We start from the raw sequence: 25966 nt of genomic DNA on the forward strand, positions 1-25966 counted from the left end.
TGAGAAGGGGTCACCTTCCTGCCCCAATGTCCTCCCCTACTCCAGAATTCCTCAAATCTGCGTATTTCTGAAAAGCTCCAAATAGAGTGTTTCAGTTCTCACGCTGGTCCCCATCTCAGCTTAGTCTTACACATCTCTCTCTGGACAGTTTAATTCCTTTTAAAAACAACCCCCAGACAGCTGTGGGGAGTTTCTAATCTCTCATATCAGACTTCTTGTATGACTTCAGAAGGGCAGCCCCTAAGCCTGCTTCCCCTGGGAGATGGGGGCCTGGCTGAAGGTGTGGTGTCAGAGTCCCCTGCATTGATGAAAACCCAGGGGCAGAGCCCAGCAGGGAAGAGCCCCCAACCTGGGGCAAGCAGCTGGGCTCGTGGGAGGCCCTGCCCTTCTCGCCTCACTGGGGCCTGTTTAGGGAATGGAGAACCTCTCTGGACCTGTTTACTCGACCATAAAATGAGAGAGGAGTCTCTCCACCGTGGTACATTATGAAGTTCAGAGCCGCTGCAAGAAGGCTTAAGAGCAATCCCAAAGCAACCACCAGCCATCCTCAGAGCTCATCCCTGACAAGATGGGACCCAGGAAAACTCACCAAGGGACGCCAGCAAACAGCAGCCTTGTAACACTTTCCTGAAGATCTCATACACAAAACGACCACAGTTCCCAGCCTCCTGCCTGCTGAGGTTTTTTTGTTTGTTTGTTTGTTTGTTTTTGTTTTTTGAGACGAAGTTTCGCTCTTGTTGCCCAGGCTGGAGTGCAGCGGTGCAATCTCGGCTCACTGCAACCTCCGCCTCCCAGGTTCAAGTGAGTCTCCTGCCTCAGCCTGGGCAGTAGCTGGGATTACAGGCATGAGCCACCACACCTGGCTAATTTTTGTATTTTTAGTAGAGACAGGGTTTCGCCATGTTGGCCAGGCTGGTCTCAAACTCCTAACCTCAGGTGATCTGCCTGCCTCGTCCTCCCAAAGTGCTGGGATTACAGGTGCCAGCCACCGTGCCCAGCCCCTGCTGTGTTTTTGAGAGATAGGCAGGGAGGAGCTGGGTTGGGACACAGCCAGAGCGTGGACCCAGACCTCCTCACCCCTTCCTCTTCTTTATTCAAGGCATCCCCGCTCCTCTCTCAGCCTCAGTGTTCCAGTGGGTAAAGCAATGAGGGCCCCTCCGGCTCCACTGTGACCCAGCAGGGAAGAACAACTTCTGATCACAGCCACATCATCCCTGTGTGTCAGCAGCAGGACAATGGGAGCCACTCCAGCTGTCCCAGTTGCAGCAGGTCCTACTGTGCAGAGACCACTTTGCTTCCTGTCTAACCACCATGACTGAGGAGTGTAGGGGGATAAACACAGGGTTGGTGGGGAGGCAGAGAGTGGGGAGGCAGGTGCAGGGAGGCCAGGCTCCACAGAGGCACGTGGCCAAGGTGACTCACCAGCACGTTTCCATGGTTCTCTGGATCTGGCCCCATCCCCACGCAGTGATTGGGGTTGGGGGAGGAAGGCAGCAGAAGACAAGAGGGAGAAAGAAAAAAAGGGGATGTGCAGAGAGGGAAGGGGATGACCAGAGACGGCTTGAAGGACTAAGTTGAGCAGAAATAATACCCTTAAAACACCCTGATACTGAGATAGATGAAAGGAGTTCAAAAACAAAAACAAAAAAGTCAAAATGTACACCAGCAGCCCCAATGTTTCCTGTTTTTCTAACAAATCACCAATGATTTCCAAGAAAAGCAAGCTGTGCTGCGCTTGCCCCCAGGCACAGCCGCAGAATTTGCACATCTGGCCTGTGCTTCGAGAGCGGCCCACGAGGCACCGGGGCACAGGATGTGGCGGTGCAGGCGGCAGGGTCTGCAGCGCGATGATCCCGAGAGGAGTGTGGCCAGGAACCCTCTAGGGAACCACCTGCCGTGGTTGTCCTTGCTGCCTGCGGCCTGTGGATATCAACCTGTCACCACCTGTCAGCCAGTTCATCCTACAGCCTCCCTCAATCCTGCCTGCTGCATTAATGCAGGCATCGAGATGCAGGCAGTAGGACAGGCGAAAACAGAAAGATCCCCCTATTTACTCAGAGGACCCTTCGGGAAGATTTACGTGTATGGGCTTTCCCGTGACCATCTGAATTCTCTGAGAATTTCCCGTTAGATGGGCGTGGGGGCTTCAGGGAGGCGCAGAGGGCCAGGTTTCCTTGGAGACAGGGAGCTGATAGCTCAGGTAGAGGCGAGGTCACCCTGCCAGCTCCTCACAAAGGGGCCCTCATCTCCCATCCCATCTCCAGCTTCTCTCCCTTTCATTGCAGAGGGTCTCACAGGGTCCTGGGGTCTTTCAAAAGCCCCTGGAGGGATGGGCAGACCCTCGAGCTGGGGCTGAAATCAGTCGAGTGACCCCAGGACCTGTGCCCCTTCTTATCTCGGCCACCTCCCAGGAAACCACACCTGACCTCTGCCGGCCCGACCCCATCCAGAAATACACAGCTGCCCCTGGAGAGCCCCTCCCTGCCCCTGCCCTGCGGCCTCTTCTCTGTTCCACCCATAGTCGGAGCCTCCTTGCAGCTCCTGCCCCAATGCTGCCTCACCCATTCCTGCCACCTCACCCATGCCACAACCCCCCATCTGCAGGAGCCCTGCTTAGCCCCACCAGCACCCTGACAGGGGCAGGGTCAAAAGACAGCCTGCGGGAGGGGGTGGAGTGTCTTGGGTGGGAGGAAGGAAGACAGAGGGAAGCTCCGCAGCCTTCATCTCCTGTCAGCCTTATTCTTTTTCTTTCTTTCTTTTCTTTTCTTTTTTTTTTTTTTTTGAGATGGAGTCTCGCTCCACCCAGGCTGGAGTGCAGTGGCACGATCTCAGCTCACTGCAAGCTCCGCCTCCCGGGTTCATGCCATTCTCCTGCCTCAGCCTCCCGAGTAGCTGGGACTACAGGCGTCCACCACCACGCTCGGCTAAGTTTTTGTATTTTTTAGTAGAGAAGGGGTTTCACCGTGTAAGCCAGGCTGGTCTCGATCTCCTGACCTCATGATCCGCCCGCCTCAGCCTCCCAAAGTGCTGGGATTACAGGCGTGAGCCACTGCACCCGGCCCTGTCAGCCTTATTCTTATTTGGCTGCTGCCCCAGCTGGACAAAGCAGATCACGTCATTCACTCACACACACACACACACACACACACACACACACACACACACACACACTTTGCTAAAACATTTGAAAGTGAGTTGCAGGCTGTGGACATCATGGCACATCACTCCTAAACATCAGCTTGAACCTTTTTCTTTTTTTTTTTTTTTTCATCAGGAGACAGGGTCTCGCTCTGTTGCACAGGCTGGGGTGCAGTGACACAATCACATCTCACTGCAACCTCGAACTCCCAGGCTCAAATGATCCTTCCACCTCAGCCTCCTGAGTAGCTGGGGCTACAGGTGTGCACTACAAAGCCTGGCTAATTTTTAATTTTGTTTGTTTGTTTGTTTGTTTTTGTAGAGATGGAGTCTCAATCCGTTGTCCAGGCTGGTCTCAAACTCCTGGCCTCAAGCAATCCTCCTGCCTTGGCCTCCCAAAGTGCTGGGATTATAGATGTGAGCCACCATGCCTGGCCTTGACTAAATCATATTAAACGTGAGAAGATATTAGCAATTTCATGGGGTTCAATCTAATACTTGAGCACACATCTCTCAAGAAAAGAGACATTCTCGGCCGGGCGCGGTGGCTCACGCCTGTAATCCCAGCACTTTGGGAGGCCGAGGCGGATGGATCACCAGGTCAGGAGTTCGAGACCAGCCTGGCCAATATGGTGAAACCCCATCTCTACTAAAAAGTACAAAAATTAGCTGGGTGTGGTGGCGCACGCCTGTAGTCCCAACTGTTCAGGAGGCTGAGGCAGGAGAATCGCTGGAACCCAGGAGGCAGAGGTTGCAGTGAGCTGAGATTGTGCCACTGCACTCCAGCCTGAGTGACACAGCAAGACTCCGTCTAAAAGAAGAAAAAAACAGAAAAGAAACATTCTCCAACCTTCCCACCTGACCACACCTAGCAAATTGACAATGATTCTGAAACATTGTCTGCTGTACCCTAGGGAATGCACTTTTTTTTTTTTTTTAACTTTTATTTTAGGTGCGGGGGTACATGTGCAGTTTTGTTATGGTAAACTCGTGTCACGGGGGTTTGTTGGACAGATTACTTCGTCACCCAGGTACTAAGCTTAGTACCCAATAGTTATTTTTTTCTGATCTTCTCCCTCTTCCCACCCTCCACTCTCAAGTAAGCCCCAGTGTCTGTTGGTCCTCTCTTTGTGTCCATGAGTTCTCATCATTTAGTTCCCACTTATAAGTGAGAGCATGTATTTTGTTTTCTGTTCCTGCATTAGTTTGCTAAGAATAACAGACATCCTGTTATTCTGTTATCTATTATGCTGAGAATAATAGCTCCATCCACATTTCTGCAAAAGACATGATCTTGTTCTTTTTCATGGCTACATAATATTCCATGGTGTATATGTACCACATTTCCTTTATCCAGTCTACTGTTGATGGGCATTTAGGTTGATTCCATGTCTTTGCTATGTGAATAGTGCTGCAATGAACATATGCGTGCATGTGTCTTCATGCAGAATGATGCATTGTGATGATTTCTCAAACAGGGAACACATTCGCTGAGCATCTGTTGTGTGCCCATCATCAGAGGCACATCCTCTGTAAAGGGGTCAAGATGAATTAATTTATGAATAAAGTTCCTTCAGGCACTAGCATTCCATGATTTTATTCTGGAATGATGAGGTTGTGTTTTTCCTTCCCCGGGGAATGAAGAGTGGGAACATACTCTCTGGTGAAATGGGAACATGGGAGCACTCCTATATCCGTCCTTACTCTCCAGACCTGTCTTCAGGCTTCAAAGGCACCTGGCTAGGGCAGGAACAGGGGTGATCCTAACAGAAGTACCAGGACAGGGAGCTGGAGAGTTCCTCAGCCTTTTCAAGTGAAATTCTTGGGACCCTCCTATATCTAGCCATCCTGGAGCTTTGTGATAGTGGCACACAGGTAACTATATCCAGGGACCTACACCTAGACACTGAGACATGTGACTGGGGAAAAATGGCCTACGCTTACGCCCTAACGTGTTAGTTCCGCAATTTCCTGCTGAGGTTAGCAGATGAACGTCCAGCAAGTCCACAGCAAATGAATACACTTGAGAAAGTCAGGGTGTGGAAGAGGTTCTTCCTCTCCAGGAAGATGCTGGTGCCTGGGGGTCCAGGAAGCCCTGCTGTGGAGCAGCCCACTGAGCTGGCAAAGCTTTCTCACTGTTTCAGCTGTGGCAGGCTTCTAGCCAAACCCTGCCTCGGCCCCTCACCCCACTTCGAAACGAGGATCTGAGTCCTCCCCAGCTGCAGGAACACTCACTCCCTGGCAGGCCCTGGCTTCCTACACACTGAAGAGGCACAGCTAAGGCCTAGGAGTTGTGCCAGGAAACCAGCCACTGGGGTGGGGCATTTGATTGATACTAGCTCCAAGAGATTCTTCCCTTACAATCAGTAGGTCTGCCTCCCACCCCAGCCACACACACACACGCACACACACTCACTCCCTTCAGGGAATGAGAAACTGGTCCCAGGGCTGTATTCCCTCCACCTGGCGGCTCCTTGGCTACTCCTTCATAAGCGAGGCTTCACTGCTGACCCAGAGAGAGCCTGGGACAGGACTGCTAGCAGCAGTGTGAAGAGGAAGGCTGGGCATCACAGCAACTACCTCGCACTGGGAGTTTCTGCTAGGCAGGAGGCAAAGCAGACATCTCAAATCCACCGTGGTCCAGAAACAACAGAAAACGAGAACTCCTCCCCAGAAAAATAGAAGGTACTTATAAGATTTTATGTCCCAAAGATGATCCCAACAATATCTCCCATCCCACATCTCCTTTACATTACAGCCTTGCCACTTCTCCATCAAGGGGTGGAATCTATTCCCATCCCCTTAAACTTGGGTGGGCTTGTGACTGCCACAATCAATAGATTATAGCGGAAGTGATGCTGTGTGGCTTCCAAGGCTAGGTCACTAAAGACCATGCAGCTACTGTCTTGTTTGCTAGAAGGTTTGAACTTGGAGCTCTAAGCCATCAAGTGAGAAATTAGATTATCCATCTGGAGGGTGCCATGATGTAAGGAAGCCCAAACCACATGGAAAGGCCCCTTGTAGGCATTCTCATTTACAGTTTCAGTTACCAGCTGTTTGATCTTCCCAGCTGAGACCCCAGACATCACTGAACACAGGCAAGTCATCCCTATTGTGCCCAGCCCAAATTCCTGGCCCACAGAATCCACAGACATAATAAAACAGTTGCAATCTTACACTGCTGCATTTTGGGGTAGGTAGGTAGTTACACAGCAATAGTATCTGGAACATACACATCTGGTGTGAGTGCCAGCCCCTTACCGAGATCAGGTCACATGCCCAGAAGCCACTAGACCATGTGTTCAGAAAAGTCCAGATGGAAAAGCTAGAAAGAAAACTACTAGAAAGAAAATTACTATGGTGCCATCCACCAGGCACCTAAGAAAACTACTAGGAGATGGTGCCATCCGCCAGGCACCTATGAAAACTATTAGAAGACGGTGCCATCCAGCAGCCACCTAAGGAAACTACTAGGAGACAGCGCCGTCTTCCAGGCACCTAAGAAAACTACTAGGAGACAGCACCATCCACAAGGCATCTAAGATAATCACAGCAATTCAGAGGCAGAAGGGCCCTCAGAGGCTGTCCAACCTAAGTGTGTTTACTCAAATAAAAATCTTTCTTACCAAGTGAATATGAGCACAAGATGCTTTGCTGCATGTTACGGTAGCTGCAAAGATGACTAATACACTGTCCTTCATTTCAAATGTTGAGCTGCTCACACGCCAGCATGTGCCCCGCCACGTTCTGAGGACTCGAATGACCACAGCAGCACAGCAGCACAGCAGCCCACTCCTGCCTCTCCTGCCTCGGGACCTTCGCGCCTGCCGTTCTCTCTGCCTGAGTGCTCTTCTCCTAGGTGTCTGCCTGGCTCACTCCTTCACTTGTTTCCCTTCTTCTGTTCTCAAGGAGGACTCCTGACAAGCCCCATCTCTGCTGCCTCCTGCCTTACTTTTTCCCACATCTCCCTCACCCATGGACATACGATACATTTTGCTTTTGTACTGTTCTCATTATATTTCTCCAACTCCCAGCCCCATTAGAATGTGAGCTCCATGAGGGCCCAGCTGAGTGCCTGGCACATAATTTGCTGAATGAATGAATGAATGAATGAAAGATGAAGAGGTTTGAAGGCAGATGAGAGAGAAGCGCGTGGGATCACACAACCCCCCCGACTGAGATACAGATGCGGCTTTTCTTGTGTGCATCAAAAAATGAACCTACAGCCAAGGTTTAGGGCTGGCAGAATCTTTGCCCGGACAGCAGCTGAGTAGCTGATGAGGTTGGAGCCGGGCTCTTAAATGAATCCCTGCTCCTGGGTCATCTCATCTGTTGGAAGGTCAAGTTAGTGACGAGGAAGATTACTATCCTATCTTCTGCCTTTAATTCTCACCAAGAACAATGAAAGCTTTGTAAAATAGAAGTGAGAGAAAAATGGGGAGAAAAGGACCCATGACTTTGGGGTTTGTAGTAATCACAGAAGAAAATGCTAGACATAGTCAGACGCGAGTCATAGACTTTATGAAAGCAGATATCCAAGGGGCTGGGAATTGTTTCCGTGCATATCTAGTCTATTAAAACAACAACAACAACAAGAGGCTGGAATTCAGAGAGGGTGGCTTAACAGGGAAAGAAAATGGAAAATTCAGCTCTGAAGGCAAGTCAGAGAGTGTCACAAGGGAGAAAAGAGGCGGAAATGTGAAGGAGCCAGTGTGACTTCCTGGGGTATACGTCAAGATGGAATCGAGGTCCCCAAGTAAGATGATACGAAAGAGAGAGAGTGAGTGTCTCATGAAAGCACGCCTTAAGAAAAATGCAGCAGCCAGGCGCAGTGGCTCATGCCTGTAATCCCAGCACTTTGGGAGGCTGAGGCCGGCGGATCACAAGGTCAGGAGATCAAGACCATCCTGGCTAACACGGTTAAACCCCATCTCTACTAAAAATACAAAAAATTAGCCGGGTGTGGTGGCGGGCGCCTATAGTCCCAGCTACTAGGGAGGCTGAGGCAGGAGAATGGTGTGAACCCAGGAGGCGGAGCTTGCAGTGAGCCGAGATTGTGCCACTGCACTCCAGCCTGGGCAACAGAGCGAGACTCTGTCTAAAAAAAAAAAAAAGAAAAAAGAAAAAGTAAAATGCAGCATACATCAAAAAGGACCCGTAAAGCTATTTTCAGAGCCCAAACCAGGAGAAATCAGGTCAGTAACTCAAGACAGTGACCGATGCATGAGAGAAAGCCGAAATGCACTCCTATGCTGCCTCCATCTTTTCCTCCACTTATAAGTAGGAGCTAAAGCTTTACCATGATAAGCTTTACCATTGTAAGGAGAATGGTTAACCCACTGAAAAGCATGAATCACAGATGTTTTATTTAGTCAGCAGAAAATATGTATTGAGGGTCTACTATTTGAGGGACTTCACTAGGCACTGGGGGTCCAGAAATCTCACAGAGCTCGTGGTCAGGAGGAGGATGGAGAAGTCACTACACAATGTGGCAGGAGCAACAGAAAAATATGAAAAAGACAACCCAATAGAAAGCTGGGCAAAAGGCTTGAATAGACGCTTCACAGAAGAGGGTGTCCAAATGGCCACTAAATGTGTGGAAAGGTGCTCCGTTTCATTAGTCAGAAGGGAGGTGCACATTCCCACCACAAGGCAATACCACTACACACCCAGCAGAAGTGCCAAAATGAAAAAGGTGAAAAACATTGTTGTGAGGATGTGAAGCCACGCAAACCCTCACGGCTCCTGCGGGGAATGTACGCTGGTATGACAACATACCCAATGGAAGATGCTCTAGCAGACCCTAAAAAAGCTCAACTTCAGCATGCTCCAGGCCCCAGGTATATGCCTCCTAGCTACATGCCCAGTGGACATGCAACAGGAAGTTCAGAGCAGCACCATCCAAAATAACCCTCAAACTAGAAATTACCCAGTGGGCTAGGTGTCCCAGTGGAGGCTAATATGGGACAGGTGCCATAGGAACTTGGAAGAGGGAGAATGTCTATTAGCAAAGCTTCTCCAAAAAGATGACTCCCAAGATAACATTTCAGGAAGGAGGAGCTGCCCTGGGTGAGATTCAGGCATGGTGGCAGGAAAATAAACCGAGGCAAGAGGCGGGAGACAGCATGGTTCCTTTAGGGAACTGCTGGCGGTTCAGCCCTACTGAAGGGTAAGCATGACATGGGGCACGCTGGGAGATGATGCTGCATGGGCTGGTGTGGTAGACTGTGAACAGCCTTATCTGCCAAGCTAAGTGCTTAAGGGTTTACTCAAGCGCCATGTGGAGCCACTGCTAAATTTCAAGCTGGTGAATGACACATCAGCTTTCGGATTTGGAAGGTCGTACCAGCCACAGGGTGAAAGGTAGATGGCGGGGAAAGGGTCCGATATTGAAACATCTGATGCCAAATAGGGAGGCTTGCTGCTGAAAATGAGTTTAGGATTGCAGAAGAGAATAAAGGCATCTCAGAGTCATAAAGAAACTTGAGGTTGTGAAAGGGAGCTGCTACCGATTATCTTTGAAGAATCAGAGAAAATGAAAGATGTATAAGAGACAGAGACAGAAAAAGACAGAGACAGATTAGAAAATGTTGTCCTCATCGTGAGGAACAGAAAAAAAAGGGAGAATTCTGTAATGACATTTGCAGCAACCTGGATGGGATTGGACACTATTATTCTAAGTGAGCTAACTCAGGAATGGAAAATTGAACATCGTATGTTCTCACTCATAAGTGGGAGCTAAGCTATACGGATGCAAAGGCATAAGAATGATACAATGGACTTTGGGGACTTAGCAGGGGAAAGGTGGGAAGGGGGTGAGGGATAAAAGGCTACACATTGGATACAATGTACATTGCAACAAAATCTCAAAAGTCACCACTAAAGAACTTACTCAGGTAACGAAATACTACCTGTTCCCCAAAAATCTATGAAAATAAAAATTTAAAAAAATATATTTTTAAGTGGAATTTTTTAAAGTACATGTCTGAGTCCACCAGTCCCCTGGCAACATTCTCTACACATTATTAAAAGACAGTTTATGAATGCTAAGGGAAGGATCCAGGAACCACCAGCAGCCAATAGGGATCAATGGATTCACTGACTAAAGAGGTAATAGAAGAACAGCCACAAAAACAGCATATCTGAATTTTAGCAAGTCTTGCTATGTAGTCTCATGATGATGTAAAAAATACGAATGATAACACAGACAGATGGATTCATTACTGGCTTAATAACCTCACCCAAAGGGTGTTGAGCAGCTTCATCTGTAGGGACATTGCTCCTAAAATGCCAGAGAACACTGCCTTTGGTCCTTTATAGCATGATTGTGGTAAAATATATGCAATATAAAATTTACCATTGTAAGTATTTTTTTAATTCCAACTTTTATGTTAGATGCAGGTGCAGGTTTGTTATATGGGTATATTGCATCCAGGTAGTGAGCACAGTACTCAATAGGAGGTTTTTCAATCCTCACCCTTCCCTCTCTCCCCACTCTGAGAGTCCACAATGTCTATTGCTCCCATGTTTATGTCTGCTTGTGCTCAGTGTTTAGCTCCTACTTGTAAGAGAGAACATATGGTATTTGGTTTTCCATTCCTACATTAATTTGCTTAGGATTATGGCCTCCAGCTCCATCCATGTTGCTGCAAACGACATAACTTCATCCTTTTTTACAGCTGCATAGTATTTCATGGTTTATGTGTAGCACATTTTCTTTATCCAATCTACCATCAATGGGCATCTAGGTTGATTCCATGTCTTTGCTATTGTGAATAGTGGGGTGATGAATATATGTGAGTACATGTGTCTTGTTGGTATAATGAGCTATTTTCCTTTGGGAATATACCCAGTAATGGGATCACTGGGTCAAATGATAGCTCTGTTTTAAGTTCTTTGAGAAATCTCCAAACTGCTTTCTACAGTGGTTGAACTAATTTACATTCCCACCAACAATGTGTAAGTGTTCCCTTCTCTCCACAGCCTTGCCAGCATCTGTTGTTTTTTGGCTTTTTAATAATGGCCATTCTGACTGGTGCAAGATGGTATCTTGTTGAGGTTTTGATTTGCATTTCCCTCATAATTAGTGATGATGAGCATTATCTTTCATATGTGTGTTGACCGTTTGTACGTCTTCTTTTGAGAAGTGTCTGTTCAGGTCCTTTGCCTGTTTTTAAATGGGGTTATTTGGTTTTGGCTTGTTGATTTGTTTAAGTTCCTTATAGACTCTGGATATTAGACCTTTGACAGACGCATAGTCTGCAAATATTTTCTCCCCTTCTGCAGGTTGTGTGTGTACAGTTTTGTGTATACAGTGTTAAGTGTACAGTTCAGTGACATTAAGTACATTCACAATGTTGTGCAACCATCCCCACCATCCATTCACAGAACTTTTTCATCTTCCCAAACTGAAACTCCATACCCAATAAACACTAACTCCCCACCACTTCTCCCCCCAGCCTCTGGTAACCTCTAATCTACTTTCTGTTTCCATGAGTTTACTCTAGCTACCTCATTTGGGTGGAATCACACAGTATTTGTCCCTTTGTGTCTGGCTTACTTCACTTAGCATAATGTCTTCAAGGTTCATGCATATCGTAGCATGTGTTTGAACCTCATTCCTTTTTAAGGATCAATAATATTCAATTGAATATATATACACTTTTTTTATCCATTTATCCATTAATGGACATTTGGGTTAGTTCAACCTTTTGGTGTAGCATGCTGTTTTTTATTAATAGTTTTCAGTAGGGCTTAGAAGGCATGCTTACTCCACAACAGAAGGGATAAAGAACATCTATATAACAGTGAAGATTCACAAAGTTCAAATGTGGATGAGACTCATAATTGTTCTTCCATATCTATTCTCCTTACTTCTATAGGAATATAACTTTTAGGAATTTTAGATCACGTTTCCCAGACTCTTATAACTAAGTATGACCATATGACTACATTCTGGCTACTGGAATATGAGTAGACATTGATAAGTGCAATTTCCAAGTCATGCTTTTAGAAGGAAGAGGCATACCCTTCCCTTCCCCCTTTCCCCCTCTTGCTAGCTGGAATGCAGATGTGATGGCAATTGCTAGAGCAGCCATTATGGACCATGAGATGAGAGCTACATGTTGAAGAAGGCAGAGCAACGACACAAAAGGAACCTTGGTTCCCAACCTATAAAGCTGTCATGTGAAGTCTGGATCACTTATGCCCAGCTTGCTACATGAGACAGAAATAAACCTCTATCTTGTTTAAGCCACTATTCTTTTGGGTCTCTCCAATCCAACAGAGAAACCAGTAGACCAACTATTATTTCAGTGAATGCTGAGTTACCTAATAAGAGAAATGATGTTTTTGTTTTTCTGTTACTATGTCATTTAGTTACAGCTGGTGGATTTCTCCTGAATTTGTAGAGTATGGTTTATGGTCTGACTTAAAGACCACATGGTATACCCAAAATTTCCTTGACAGAGACACCTCATAAAAGATGAAGTCATCCTCCAGACACGACTTCTGGAGCAAAGGTTTTCTACATGGAGTCCCCACCTCTGCATGTCCTACTCTAGGGAGAGCAGCAGGGATTGAGCTATTTAAAGGCCAGACATTCATTGGAGCAAACTGGGCTGGCCAGTTAGTACTGAAGCAACTCAAGTTGAGAGAGTAATGTTTTTATAAATGAATTAGGGATAATCTCTTACTGGTCAATAAAGTACCATGAGAATAAATTATGGGCATTACAAAATTTTTTCTCCTTAAACAAGGTCAGATATTTTAGTGAAAAATAACATTTTCACCTCCATCTACTGAGCAGATCTTAGGAGTAACACAGCCAATGAGAAGTAAGCCTGCAGCTTTGAAAATGCAGGAAAGGTAGGGGGAGGAGGGGAGATGGGACCCTCTGAGGCCACTGAGCTCTGGACCCAAGGTGCAACTGTGGCCATTATTGTATGATTACCATGGCTGCAACCCAATCCCTTCAACAGCCCCTGGACAGGAGCCTTGATGGGAACCTGGCAGAGTTGAGCCATGGTCCAAGAAGGAGCATTCTTGACCAGCTACATCTATCTCAGAGGAGAGTGCTGGACTGTAATAGCACAGTGCCTTGGGCCACAGTTGGGAGAATGAGGGAATGGGAAGTTGGACGCCTCCTTCTTTATTCATTGCACCCATTACATGGTCCAGCATTGAGGGCTTGCTTCCATCAACTTCCACAGGTCCCCACCATCTATTCTGCTAGGCAACTCAAGTACCTTCTAGAACAGCCTTCTGAACCAACTCCCAAATATCTCACATGCCTTGGACCTGAGCTACTTAGCCTCACTAGTTCAGAAACGTGTTTTCTTGATGCTTACACAAGGCTAGTCCTTGTTCAACTCCACCCATCATCTCCCTCATCAACCCCACCCTTCAGGCCAACCTCTGCCTCTCTCAAGTGGGAGGTTTTTATTAGCAAGTTCTTTAAAGGGCCACACCCTTATTTTTCTCTTGTTTTGCACAGTAAAGCAAATCCCCTCACACCAACAGCTATCATAGCACCGTGACCCACAGGCTAATGTGTTGAACTCACAGGAGCCTTTGCACCTTGGCCCTACCGCTGGCCGGCTCACACTTGGCATCAAATGGGTTCAGAGGAAGGATTCACCACTAAAAACAATGTCAGGTCTTCAGAAGTCAGGTGGTAAGAGTGAGCCCCATCTTTTGATCACCCACTCTTGGGTTACCCACCCACTGAAGAGGGGAAGTGGACTATATTCCTGTCCCCAGGGCCAAGAAAGCCAAACCCACCTTCCAAGACCTTTCCAGATACTTTTACTGAGGCCTAAGAGACAACAAGGGTTTGGACGCAAGCTCGTGTTTCTGTGAGTGCCATAGCAATGGTTCCAGGTTGGCAGGTGTGTGCCCTAGGGCTGCCACAGTCCTTGGAGGAGGCAGAGGGGCCAGTATCAGCCTCCTCAGCCCATTTCTCAGATATGCACAGAGAGAGTGTCACTCTCCATCATGCATGAGCTCTGAATTGGAATGGGGGAGTTATCTCTCCTGGGGAGTCATTTCCACTGCTCTCCCCTTCCCCCAGAAAGCACTCTTTCCTCTGCAAAAAAAAAAAAAAAAAAGAAAAAGAGATAACTTTGTCCTTGCTTACTCTGACCCAAGCTCCCGGCTTGGGAGTGAGAAAAGGAAGTTTTTTGCCCTAAAGATTTCCACATTAGACTCAGAGGGAGGGCCACTTTTGTGAAAAATACTTTGTATTTTTGCAAGATGCAAAGGACCATATACAAATTAATCATTGTTAGTAATACTTTAATTTGCTCCCAATTTTTAAACCTGAGTTTTACATCTCCCTTATCCTCCAGGGTCAAGTAGGCCAAGCACCCCCTGGTGATGTTCGAAGAATCTCCAGAAATCCCTCAACAGTTTCTTTGCCTTATTCCCTCTGAAAACACAGCTCCTGATTGCCCTGATTGCCCCACAGCCTAGCACGGGCGGGACAGGAAGCCCCTCTGCCTTGTAAACACCGTGTTGCAAACGGACACTTCCCCAGGCTCTTATGCAGAAGCTGTCACCAGACTGGGAGTGGCTTGTTGGGGGAAGGTTCCCCAGGGCTTCCCCTGCTCTCAGACTTAGCTAACTTCTCATCTTAAATCTGACTAAATAGGAGGGTGGTAAGAAGATTCCCTGCCGGGTGTGGTGGCTCACGCCTTTAATCCCAGCACTTCAGAAGGCCGAGGTGAGCAGATCACCTGAGGTCAGGGGTTCAAGACTAGCCTGGCCAACGTGGTGAAACCCCCATGTCTACTAAAAGTACAAAAATTAGCCTGGCGTAGTGGCAGGCGCCTGTAACTCCAGCTACTCAGGAGACTGAGGCAGGAGAATCGCTTGAACCCAGGAGGCGGAGGTTGCAGTGAACTAAGATCGTGCCACTGCACTCCAGCCTGGGCAACAAGAGCAAAACTCCGTCTCAAAAAAAAAAAAAAAAAAAAAAAAAAAGATTCCCAAGCAGAGGGTTCTCAGCACCTGGAGTTTGCACCTGGAGTTTGCCAGAGGCTCAGGGGTCTGAAGCAGCCCAGAGGAGAACACCTGCCTTGTCCTATAGTGGATCACAAAGCCACAGGTGTCCGAAGCCCTTGCAGTTGTGCACAGAAGACCAGTGACATGCCTGGAGGGTCCTTGAGGGGAGGATGACTGAACCCCACAGAGGTCTCAGATGGGGAGCAGCCCAGCCTGCCCGATCATCAGTCATCCAAGGCTGAGGCCCGGGCCTCTTCCATGCTGGCTGCTCGACCAGGCAATCACTCATTCAGCAAGCACTGATTGAATGACAAATGCTGGCCCCTGCAAGGCATTGGAGAGTCAGCACTGAACAAAATGATTGGAAAGCTTCCCTCATTAGGAAGGGGATGAGTGAGGCAAGAACACACATTAGGTCTTGGGAAAACCAAGTCAGGCAGTCTGGCTGGAGGAGAGCGTGACGATTCGTGGAGAAAGGAGTGGGACTCAACTTCGAAACCCGAACAGAAGACTAAGGACTCTGGACTCTCCCTAAGTAGTGGGGTGTCATCAAAGTATCTGAACACAGTGACATAGAAGTTTTCAAAAGAAGAATCTCCTGGTGAAGAGAGAAAGAGCCTGTGGTCCAAAAGGCCCACCAGAGGCATATGGTAAATAAAGCCAAATTGGGTAGCAGAGAGAACAATGGGGAAGTGAGAGAAACAAGAGTCATTGAGAAAGGAAGCACCATCAAAACGGGCTGGGGAGTGGGGAACAAGGAAGATGGAGGGAGGACTCGGAGATGAGTCCAAGGTTTCAAGGCTGGGAGTCTGGTTTCAGCAGAGACAGAAATGGGGAAGTCTGCACAGGAAGCCTGCTTTGTGGATGCAGAGTTGGGCTCTGGACATTGCTTAAGTTGAAATAGGACATCAAGTGAAAATAACCTGCATGTACTTGGAGGCCGAAGCAGGTAGATCACTTGAGCCCAGGAGTTTGAGAACAGCCTGGGCAACATAGTGAGACTCTGTCTCTACAAAAAACACACAAAAAAAATTAGCTGGGCATGGTGGCAGGCACCTGTAGTCCCAGCTACTCAGGAGACTGAGGCAACAGGATCATCTGAGCCTGGGGAGGTTGATACTACAGTGAGCTGTGATCGTGCCACTGTACTCCAGCCTGGGTGACAGAGTGAGACCCTTTCTCAAAAAAAAAAAAAAAAAAAAAGTGTCGGGCATCAGACTTTATGGAGACTTCAAAAAAAAAAAAAAGATGCAGGTTGGGAAGAGACTATTGGAACTTGCCATTCCAGAGCCACCAGTGACCTGAAAGGAAGCCTTCCAGCAGAAGCATGGGCTAGAGGGTGGGTTTCTGCATTGAGGTCTGAAGAGGGACTCATAGTCACTGGAAGTCCTGTCATAAGGTGGCACCATGAGGGAAGGAGCAGGTCCCTTCTCTGCTCAGCCCATCAGAGCAACTCCCACAAGAAAACTCTTGGAGAGCAGGCTTTGAAAACTCACAGGCGGTCAGAATCATAGAGTCCAATTGGTCCGGGAGGAAACAGACTCAGCAAGATGAGGAAGTAATTAGGGACCAGGACTAGAGATTACATCTTCTATTCCCATCCTGTAGCCCGTACATCACATCACAGCTCCCTGTGTTCTCTTAAGCACAATAACAGGCCAAGGAGAGCGCAGAGCTTTTTGTTTTCTCAAAATGAAACTCTCAACATGGTACAGAAGTGAATGCACAGTGCAAAGACCTATGAAACGTTGATGTGAAAACCCCAAGAACAAGAGGACATCAATTCCCAGCTCAACCTGGAGGTGAGATAGGTTGGCCCCAAGATCTTATCTGGGACACTCACAGAGGAAGGCGATTTTGAAATGGGGTTCAATTAGTTTATTTTACCAGGTATCAGAAGGAGCCAAGAACAAGAGACCCCAAGAAAAGCCCATGCTCCCAGCAGAGGATGTGGGCGAGGATCCCAGTGTCCATGAATGGCTATGATTTTCTAACAGCCAAGGTGCTTCTGCTCCGGGGAACGGGCTGTGAAGCAGGGCTGTGGGATTTCTGAGCAAACTGCCCAGGTTTGGGACGTGTTTATTCAAGGTCACTGAACTACTCAAACTCAAATCATGTTCTCAGAACAACCAGCGTTTACACAACCAGTCAGACATGGCCACCATGATTTAGAGAACTACAGGCTCTTTAAAAATGAGTTATATTGGTTTCCTTTCTCACGGCTATCATTTCTATAATATATAACATGTATTTTCCCTGCATACTTCCCCCAACGGGAAACTCACCACCACAAAGCCTCCCGTTCCATTGTTGATCTGCTCTGAATTTCTCTAAGATCTTCCTTCTAGTGAGCTGGAGTCTATTTTCTTACAATTTTCCTTCTGTCATCCCTTTTCCATCCCAGAGAATGACCCCTAGTTGAGAAGTCTTCACCTTTTTCAAAGGACACTGCTCATCAAACATCGGAAGACACATACTACTTCTCCTCTGTCTTCTCTTCTTGGAGAAAAACCTCGCTACTTCTTAATTACTTCATATTCTGTCATCGCTATCCTGGTCACCTGTCTCTGGATATGAAGTGGTTGCTCAGCATCCTCCAAATGCAGCACCTGGAATGCACTCAAGGTGGATATGCCCAGTTCAGTGTGGAAATAGGCATGCTTGTAAGCTGAAGGGCATATAAAGTAAGGACTCATGGGACCTAGTGGCTGAACATTGGAAGCCAAGAATCAAAGATGGCTCTCGGGCATGAGCCTGGGAGCTCTGAGGTTTACAGGTGTGTACCTGGGAGTACTGAGGAAGAGAGAAGAGAAGGAAGCTTGGGGAGTGGGAAGCCAAGAATCCCTTAGTGGAAGACCTCAAGACTGGAGCCGTTCTCCCAGCTTCCAAGGAGCAGCTCGTTCCCCACTCTGTAAGCTGTCACAGGGCGCAGGAGAAGGTAACATGCTTCCAAAATCATTTGCAAAGTCAGCATATCAAAAACTGATAACAGCAGCACAGAAAAGGAAAATAGAAGCCAAATTCATTTCATGCAAAAATCCTAAAGAAAGGCGGGATGCAGTGACTCACTCCTATAATCCCAGCACTTTGGGAGGCCAAGGTGGGTGGATCACTTGAGGCCAGGAGTTCAAGAGCAGCCTGGCCAACATGGTGAATCCCCGTCTCTACTAAAAATACAAAAATTAGCCAGCCATGGTAGTGGGTGCCTGTAATCCCAGCTACTCAGGGACTGAGGCATGAGAATTGTTTGAACCTGGCAGGTGGAGGTTCACACCACTGCACTCCAGAGTGAGACTGTCTCAAAAAAAAAAAAAAAAAAAAAAATCCTAAAGAAAATCACAGCAAATCAAACCTAGCACAGTACTGAAAAAATAAAGCACCTTGACCCAATTGAATTTATTCCAGAAATGCAGAGGGCTCAATATGTGGAAGCTAATGACCTAATGTGTCACATAAATCTATCACAAAGTGAAAGATTTTCCTTGTAGATGTTTAAAAGAGTATTGGACAAACGTAACATCCATTCACGCTTTTAAAAATTCTTAGGAGGAGTTGAAGAAAACGTCCTTCACACATGGCACTTTACATCAAAGCACTGGTTCTAAAGAACTATGACCACATCAGAGAAACAAAGCCCCAAGCTCATGCCCGTCCCTGGGAACTTGGGAGGTTGCAGACTTTTGTGGCAAAGAAACAGTCATGCCTGCCTCTCTGATCCGTAGACTGTTTATATTCATGTGTGTGGCCACAGACACCTTTTTTTCTCTCTCTCTCTTTTTTTTTTTTTTTTTCTGAGATGAAGTTTCCCTCTTGTTGTTTAGGCTGGAGTGCAATGGCGCGATCTCGGCTCACCGCAACCTCTGCCTCCGGGTTCAATCGATTCTCCTGCCTCAGCCTCCCCAAGTAGCTGGGATTACAGGCATGCGCCACCACGCCTGGCTAATATTTGTATTTTTAGTACAGATGAGGTTTCTCCATGTTGGTCAGGCTGGTCTTGAACTCCTGACCTCAGGTGATCCACCCGCCTCGGCCTCCCACAGTGCTGGGATTACAGGTGTGAGCCACCATGCCAGGCCTTCTCTTTCACTCTTTAATCATCTTGGAAATGGGCTGAATTCAAAACTTGGTAAGAAATCCAACAACAGAGCAGTGGCCCAGTGTGCAGTCACGAGATGGCCCCCAGCACGCCGCTTCAGGGTTCTTACCAGTGAGTCGCTACCGGTGTCCTCTACACAGTTTTCATTATCCATCACCACCCCCAGCTTGCTTCTGACAACAGCTTCCTCCCACAGGGAGCTGTGCTGGGGATAATCCAAAGAAATCAGCACACAGAAAGTCATGTTTTCTAGAACAGGAGTTATTAACCTGGGTCCCTTGGTGAACTGCAGAGATCCAAGAAAACCTTAGAATTTTATGCAAAACTTTGAGCGAGAGAGACTGTGTGTGTGTGTGTGTGTGCACACATGCATTCGCATGTACATACGTGCTTATGGGTGACGAGAGAGGAGATGATCTATCGCTTTCATCAGTTTTTCAAAGGGGCCAACTATCTAGAGAGAGTTTGAGACTCTCCTCGAATTGCTGTCAGTGTAGATGCGATCTGGTTGCAGAACGCTCCCCCAGGAGGCTGGCTGGCTCGGCCAGGTTAGGTGGAAGTGGCTGTATGGAGATTTGCCTGAAAAGGGCCAAATCACCAAGCCATGCAGGAACAAATGCTCAGACCAAAAACCCAGTGATACGTCTGCACAGACTTCATGATTCTGGGGAGACAGCTTTGGTGGAAGAAGGATACGGGAGCTGGACAAGTGACTTCCTAGATGAGACAGACAATCCAGATCAGGGCTTCTGAACCCTCCCAGAACAGCGGCTCCTAAGAGGAACAGAATGAAGTCCTGGCAAACAACATGGTGGAGTTTTCTGTGGATGGGGACTCAACTCCCTGAGCTGTTGATGGAGATGCACAAATGCAGAGGGCTCCTGAGTGGGACACGCTATCTGGTGATGGTCAGTGGAAAGGAGAAGAGAGGCTCCCCTATTAGTATTTATGACCTCAGCGTCCGTAAGCTGGACCTTGGAATATGGGGAGGGGTGAGGAAGGTGGGAATGAGTCCCTGGTCTGTGTCAGACACTGAGAAGGGTGCTTGCCAGTAGTGCTATCACCTGATCCTCACAGGAGAGGGAGCCCACATACCCCACACAAGAGTTGTTGAAAAGAATGCTGGAGAGAATGCACCCAAAAAGCCCTTAGCAAGAATTCACTACATGGTAGGTATTAGTATTATCATTGTTATGATTCTCTTTTACTTTATATCTTTCAAGTCTCAACTCAAATATGACTTCTTCAGAGAAACCTTTCCTTAACCCCTCAACTATATTGAGTTCCCTTTCCATAATCTCATAGTATCCCATAATTCTCACAATTGTAATTAAACAATATGTGTGTTGCATATCTTGTCTATGAGACTGTGAGTTCCATGGGGCAGGAACATTGCCTGTCTTGCTCAGCGTCCTCAGAGCCTGGCACATGCCTGGCACACAGAAGGTGCGCTCCATGCAGAAGTGTTGAATGAACAAGTGAAATGTTAGCGATTAGGCAGGGGCCACATAAAACATTGAGTGCCAGATTTCCATCCTACAGATGGGGAAACTGACACGCAGAGAGGTACGTGGACTTATCAAAGATCACGTGGCTAGGAGTGGCGGAGCCCGGCAGGAACTGGGCTCCATGTGAGGTCACCTTCAGCCCTCACACCCCAGCCCTGCACTCTAACAAGGAAACCACACAAGCTCATTTGCCTAGGTCAACAACAACAACAAGAATCCTGAGGACATGAAAATGAAAAGCATACCACTCCCTCCAGGCCCCACCCCCAGCCCCCCACCCCATCCTGTGATCTGGCAACTTCTGCTGTTGCTGTGCACGGACGCCTTGCCTATGAGATCCCAGGGAGTTTCAGAGTGACAGCTTGACACCATGCTGAACATCAAGTGGCTAGGGTGAGCAGGCCATAGCTGTGCCGGGTCACTGGTCCCCCTGTAGGCCTGGGCGGTCAGTGCTATGGTGCGAAGACATAGAAAGCACAATGAAGAAGGAGGGGGTGGTCAGTGCAGAAGGGCAAAGGAAGAGCATCAGGGAAGGATTCAGAAGATGAGGCTTGAGCTGGGCTTCTAGCAGGAACTGGCAGTTCACCAGGCAGGCAGAGGTGGGGAAGGGCAATCTGGGGAGAAGCAACAACATACGCAAAGGTGCAGAGGTCTGCTCAGGCTACAGGAGAGGAAGAAGGAGGGGTGGACCTGGGATGGGTGGTGGGTGTGGACCATCTCTGGAAAGTCATGCAGCTCTGCAGCGTTTTCAGCTGAAAAGTGACTCACGCAGGCCGGGCGCGGTCGCTCACGCCTGTAATCCTAGCACTTTGGGAGGCCAAGGCAGGCAGATCACCTGAGGTCAGGAGTTCGAGACCAGCCTGGCCAACATGGTGAAACCCCATCTCTACTAAAAATACAAAAATTAGCCGGGCGTGGGGGTAGGCGCCTGTAACTCCAGCTACTTGGGAGGCTGAGGCAGGAGAATCGCTTGAACCCAGGAGGCGGAGGTTGCAGTGAGCCGAGATCACGCCACTGCATTCCGTCCTGGGTGACAAGAGCGAAACTCTGTCTAAAAAATAATAATTAAAAAAAAATGAAAAAAGAAAAGTGACTCACGCAGATATGTTATCTTACATCACCATGGCAGCAGGAGAGAAGCTCCATGGAAGCAGGAGTCTCCCGTGGATGCTGAACTCTAGGGCCCAAAGTCTAGCAAGCCACTTGATAGACTCAGAAGACTCAAGAAGGACCCAGGATCTTCTCTGTGCCATGGAAGTCATCCATTTCTTCCCATTCATCAGCCCCCAACCCCCTTTTGGGTGTAACTTGCTGTAGCTGTGACTCACTTATTTGGAAGTCACTTAACCGATAACCTCAACTATCCAGAACCTAGCTGCTATCCTAGAAGCAAGCAAACAAACAAAAGCACCTGGTGGCCACAGTTCATGCCCCCCAAATAGTGTTGTATGGGGCATGTGCTTGACACCCACAGGAACACCTAGGCCACCACTTAGGCTTGGTCAATTCTAGTTAAGAGCAGACGCCAGAGTCAGCCCAGCTCTGGCACCACCTACATGTGTGGCCTTGGCCCTCGGTTTTCTCATATGTGAAATGGGGGCAATAATTGTAGCTACCTCAGAGTGTGACTGTGAAGATTAAAGGACATGATATACTCAGCACAGTGCCCAACACCATGAAGTCATAGCCAAAGGAGAAAAGGACGGGGAGAAGGATGAAAGAGAAAGAAGCACGAATGTACAAAAAGACACAGGGTACAAAAGACGATGGCAGGCCAGAACCATTTGATGAAAATTTCAAGAAATTATTCAATCATATCCAACATGCTACATTTATAAATGCAAGCAACATACTTTACAAAGATTTCTTTTAAAACATAATACAATGAAAAGTTCTGATACTTAGAAGGTAGAGCTACTGGAAAAATTAATGCATGAAAGCTATGAGAACAACAAAATTCTGTGTGGACCTGTGTATCGCTAACACATACCCCCAAATCTATAAAAAGTACATTGTATTTAACAGAATCTAAGATGCCATCAATTGTAAGATGCATCATTATTTTGTGTGGCAATAAGGAAGAAATATTGTTGCCTATTATAATTGGAAGATGCCATAAACAGTAAAATGCACCTTGATTTCAGTGAAATTCATACAGATTAGCACATTCAGTGCTAAAATGTGAAAATATGTACATCTTCAAATTGATGAAATATTCTACTATGTAATATATGTTTGCTATGGGAGGGTATCATCTTCCCTTTGGGCAGAAGTCAGATGTACTCTTTCCTTTCTCTCCTCCCACCTCATCTATAGCTGAAGCTCAAAAATCAAATTAAACACCTCTCCCTCGACTTGTTAAGGATCACTCTATCTTGTTCTTCCAGGAGCTTTCTCTGTTTTTTAAATTTTATTTTTTGTTTTTGTAAAGACAGGGTCTCACCCTGTCACCCAGGCTGGAATGCAGTGACACGATCGTAGCTCACTTCAGCCTCGAACTCCTGGTCTCAAAGCCTTGGCTTCCCAAAGTGCTGGGATTACAGGCATGAACCACTATGCCTGGCCAGCTTTCTTTCTTAACACATTGGTTCAGGCTTTTAGCTCACCAGCTGAGGCCAAACAGGTGTTCTGGTTCTCAGAGGTCCCACAGGGCCAGCCAGCTCAGTCCCTTGGGATGAGCATCTTTGAAGAAAGGCCAAGTCAGCACAGCTTGAGTGTTCAGCGGAACCCAAACTGGGGCTTCCAAACTCTAGGCTACCCAGGCAAAAAGTCTCCTGGCTCTCCTCCTCTCCCACTCCTCAGCCAGCAGGCCCCTGATAGATGGCTAACACAGGGGTATGGAGCAGCCTACACCCCTGCCTTCTCATCTTTATGCCAACATCAACCCCAAATGCTCTTGTCACCCAGTGCCACCAGTTAGCGTCCAATCTATTCTTCTTCTCTTTTTTTTTTTTTTTTTTTTTTTTGGTCTGTTTGCTTGAGATAGGGTCTCTCTGTGTCTCCCAGGCTATAACGCAGTGAAGCGATCATAGCTCACTGCAGCCTCGAACTCCTGGGCTCAAGCAGTCCTCCCACTTAAGCTTCTCGAGTAGCTGGGCAACCTGTTATTCTTGAGGGCAACAATCAACAGTGAATGGGAGGGAGGAAAGGCAAGCAGGGAGGCAGAGACTGTCTGCTTCTACTGCAGCCTGAGGAGGGAAGATAATGAATCATTCCTCTCGTAAGCCAGAGATGAAAGGAGGGAGGTTCTTAAAACCCCAATGAGGCTCAGCACACAAAGACCCCAAGCCTTCCTGCCCCCACAGTCCTGGTTTGTGAGGCTTCAAAAAGCAGGGGAGGGAGCCCTGAAGCAAGAAAACAGCTTGACCATCCAAAACTGTCTTCTTTGTCTTCCACGGGTCCCCAGGTGAAGACCCACACCACTACAGCCACACCGAGGAAACACGGAAGCCAGCGTTCTACAAACATCCATGGAGCATCTCCCACGTGCAGCCGTTCTCATCATACATGCCTCACTTAATTTTCCACACTGGGCCAGGCACAGTGGCTCATGTCTATAATCCCAGCACTTTGGAAGGCCAAGGTAGACGGATCGCTTGAGCTCAAGGAATTCGGGACCAACCTGGGCAACACGGCAAAACCCTGCCTCTACAAAAAATACAAAAATTAGCTCGGCGCCGTGGTGCTGACCTGTAATCCCAGCTACTTGGGAGGCGGAGGCGGAGGATTGCTTGAGCCTGGGAGTTTAAGGCTGCAGTGAGCCATGATCACGCCACTGCACTCCAGCCTGAGTGACAGAGCAAGACCCTGTCTTAATAATAATAATAATAATAATAATAATAATAATTCCACACAGCTCTATGGGTCAGTATGACAGCCCATTTTACAAATAAGGAGACAGAGGCTGGGTTGGGGGACATCATGATGCTGCAGGTCACACAGCTGGATCTGGTTGGAACTTGGGTCTCTTTTCCACATCATGCATGGTCCCCAAGCAACGGCTTCAGCATCATCACTTAAGGAGCTCATTCAAATTTTTGAAAACTACAGATTCCAGATCCCATCCCTGGAAAGCCATGTTGTAGGGCTGGCTCCAAGAGAGCCCTACCTGCAGTCAGCTCTGGGAGCCAGTGCCTTACAGGTGGTCCTGAGGGCAGGAAGGAAAGTGTGGGGTGGATGATAAGACATAGAAGGAAAACGAGGGTGTTAGTCCAGACAGGACCTTGGAGGCAGGCTCGGCCTACTTTTAGCCCTCATTCTGCCTAAACCCACCCCTCCTCTCTACTCGGAGTCTTGTTAACTCGCTTTATACCACATCCTGCTGCTTTAATCTCGCCTTCCTTTTCCTTCTGAACAATCTCCTTCCTCCTACTGACCTGAACTTTTTGTGTATTTACCCCAGGCCGGGATGGGCCAGCACGCGCACACGCGCATACACACACACACACACACAAACACACACACACACACACACACAGAGTCACGCGGGGATGCCCAGTGTGTAAACACAGATCCTCTGAGAGCAGAAAGCGTGCAGTTCTCTAGGACAGCAGCCGCGTCTGGGGCCAAGGCTGGCTAACTAGCGGGCTGAGTGAGGCTCGACGAGGGCGCCTTACGCGGGCACTTCCATGACTCCTAGGTTCCGACGGCACAAGAGCCCCTGATGCCCACGCTCACGGACAGTTCCCCGCTGGAGCGGGCAGGGGACCTGACCCTACGACACAGGGCGACCTGTGTCGGAGGCAGGAGGCTGAGGACACAGCTGCACAGAGCCGCCCAGCAGAGGTTACCCGGATAACGATAAGTGGTCCCCGCGAAGCCCCTTAAGTCTCTGGGGTTATCTGGAGCACAGGTTTGCAGGCCCGCTGCCCCCGCGGTGGGCCCGGTCCACGGGGCCGGAAGATAGCAGGATCTGTCCAGCCCTCGGGCTGCGGCGGCTGCTCGCGGAGCCCACTCTCCCCGACGGTCCCCAGCTTGCTCCAGCTCTGCCTGGAGCTCCCACGCGTGCCCTCCGCACCCGCCCTGGCCGCCCAGTCACACACCTGCAGTACCCGCCGGGCGCCGAGCCCCTCTCCAGCGGCGACTCCCTGCGATTCGGGTGACCGTCGGGACCACAGCGCCCCAGCTGGAGCCGCGCGGCGAGCCGCAGCATCTGCCCAGCCTGGGCTCCTCCCGCGAGCGGAGGGCGGGGCGGGGCCTGTCAGGGGGCGGGGCCTAATGG

At 48.3% G+C, this 25966-nt stretch overlaps 1 protein-coding gene across 3 annotated transcripts in view; it reads right to left on the bottom strand.

Moving 5' to 3' along the window:
• Window positions 1-25917, bottom strand: part of PIK3R5 (phosphoinositide-3-kinase regulatory subunit 5) — an 86623-nt gene extending 60706 nt beyond the window's left edge. For all 3 annotated transcript variants that reach the window (XM_054535423.2, XM_024234960.3, XM_054535415.2), the window contains exon 1: window positions 25788-25917. The gene's annotated coding sequence lies outside the window, so the exon portion shown is untranslated. The remainder of the gene's footprint in view (window positions 1-25787) is intronic.
• Window positions 25918-25966: the final 49 nt, after the last annotated feature.

The sequence above is a fragment of the Pongo abelii genome, chromosome 19, assembly GCF_028885655.2.
Source record: "Pongo abelii isolate AG06213 chromosome 19, NHGRI_mPonAbe1-v2.0_pri, whole genome shotgun sequence".
Classification (NCBI taxonomy): domain Eukaryota; kingdom Metazoa; phylum Chordata; class Mammalia; order Primates; family Hominidae; genus Pongo; species Pongo abelii.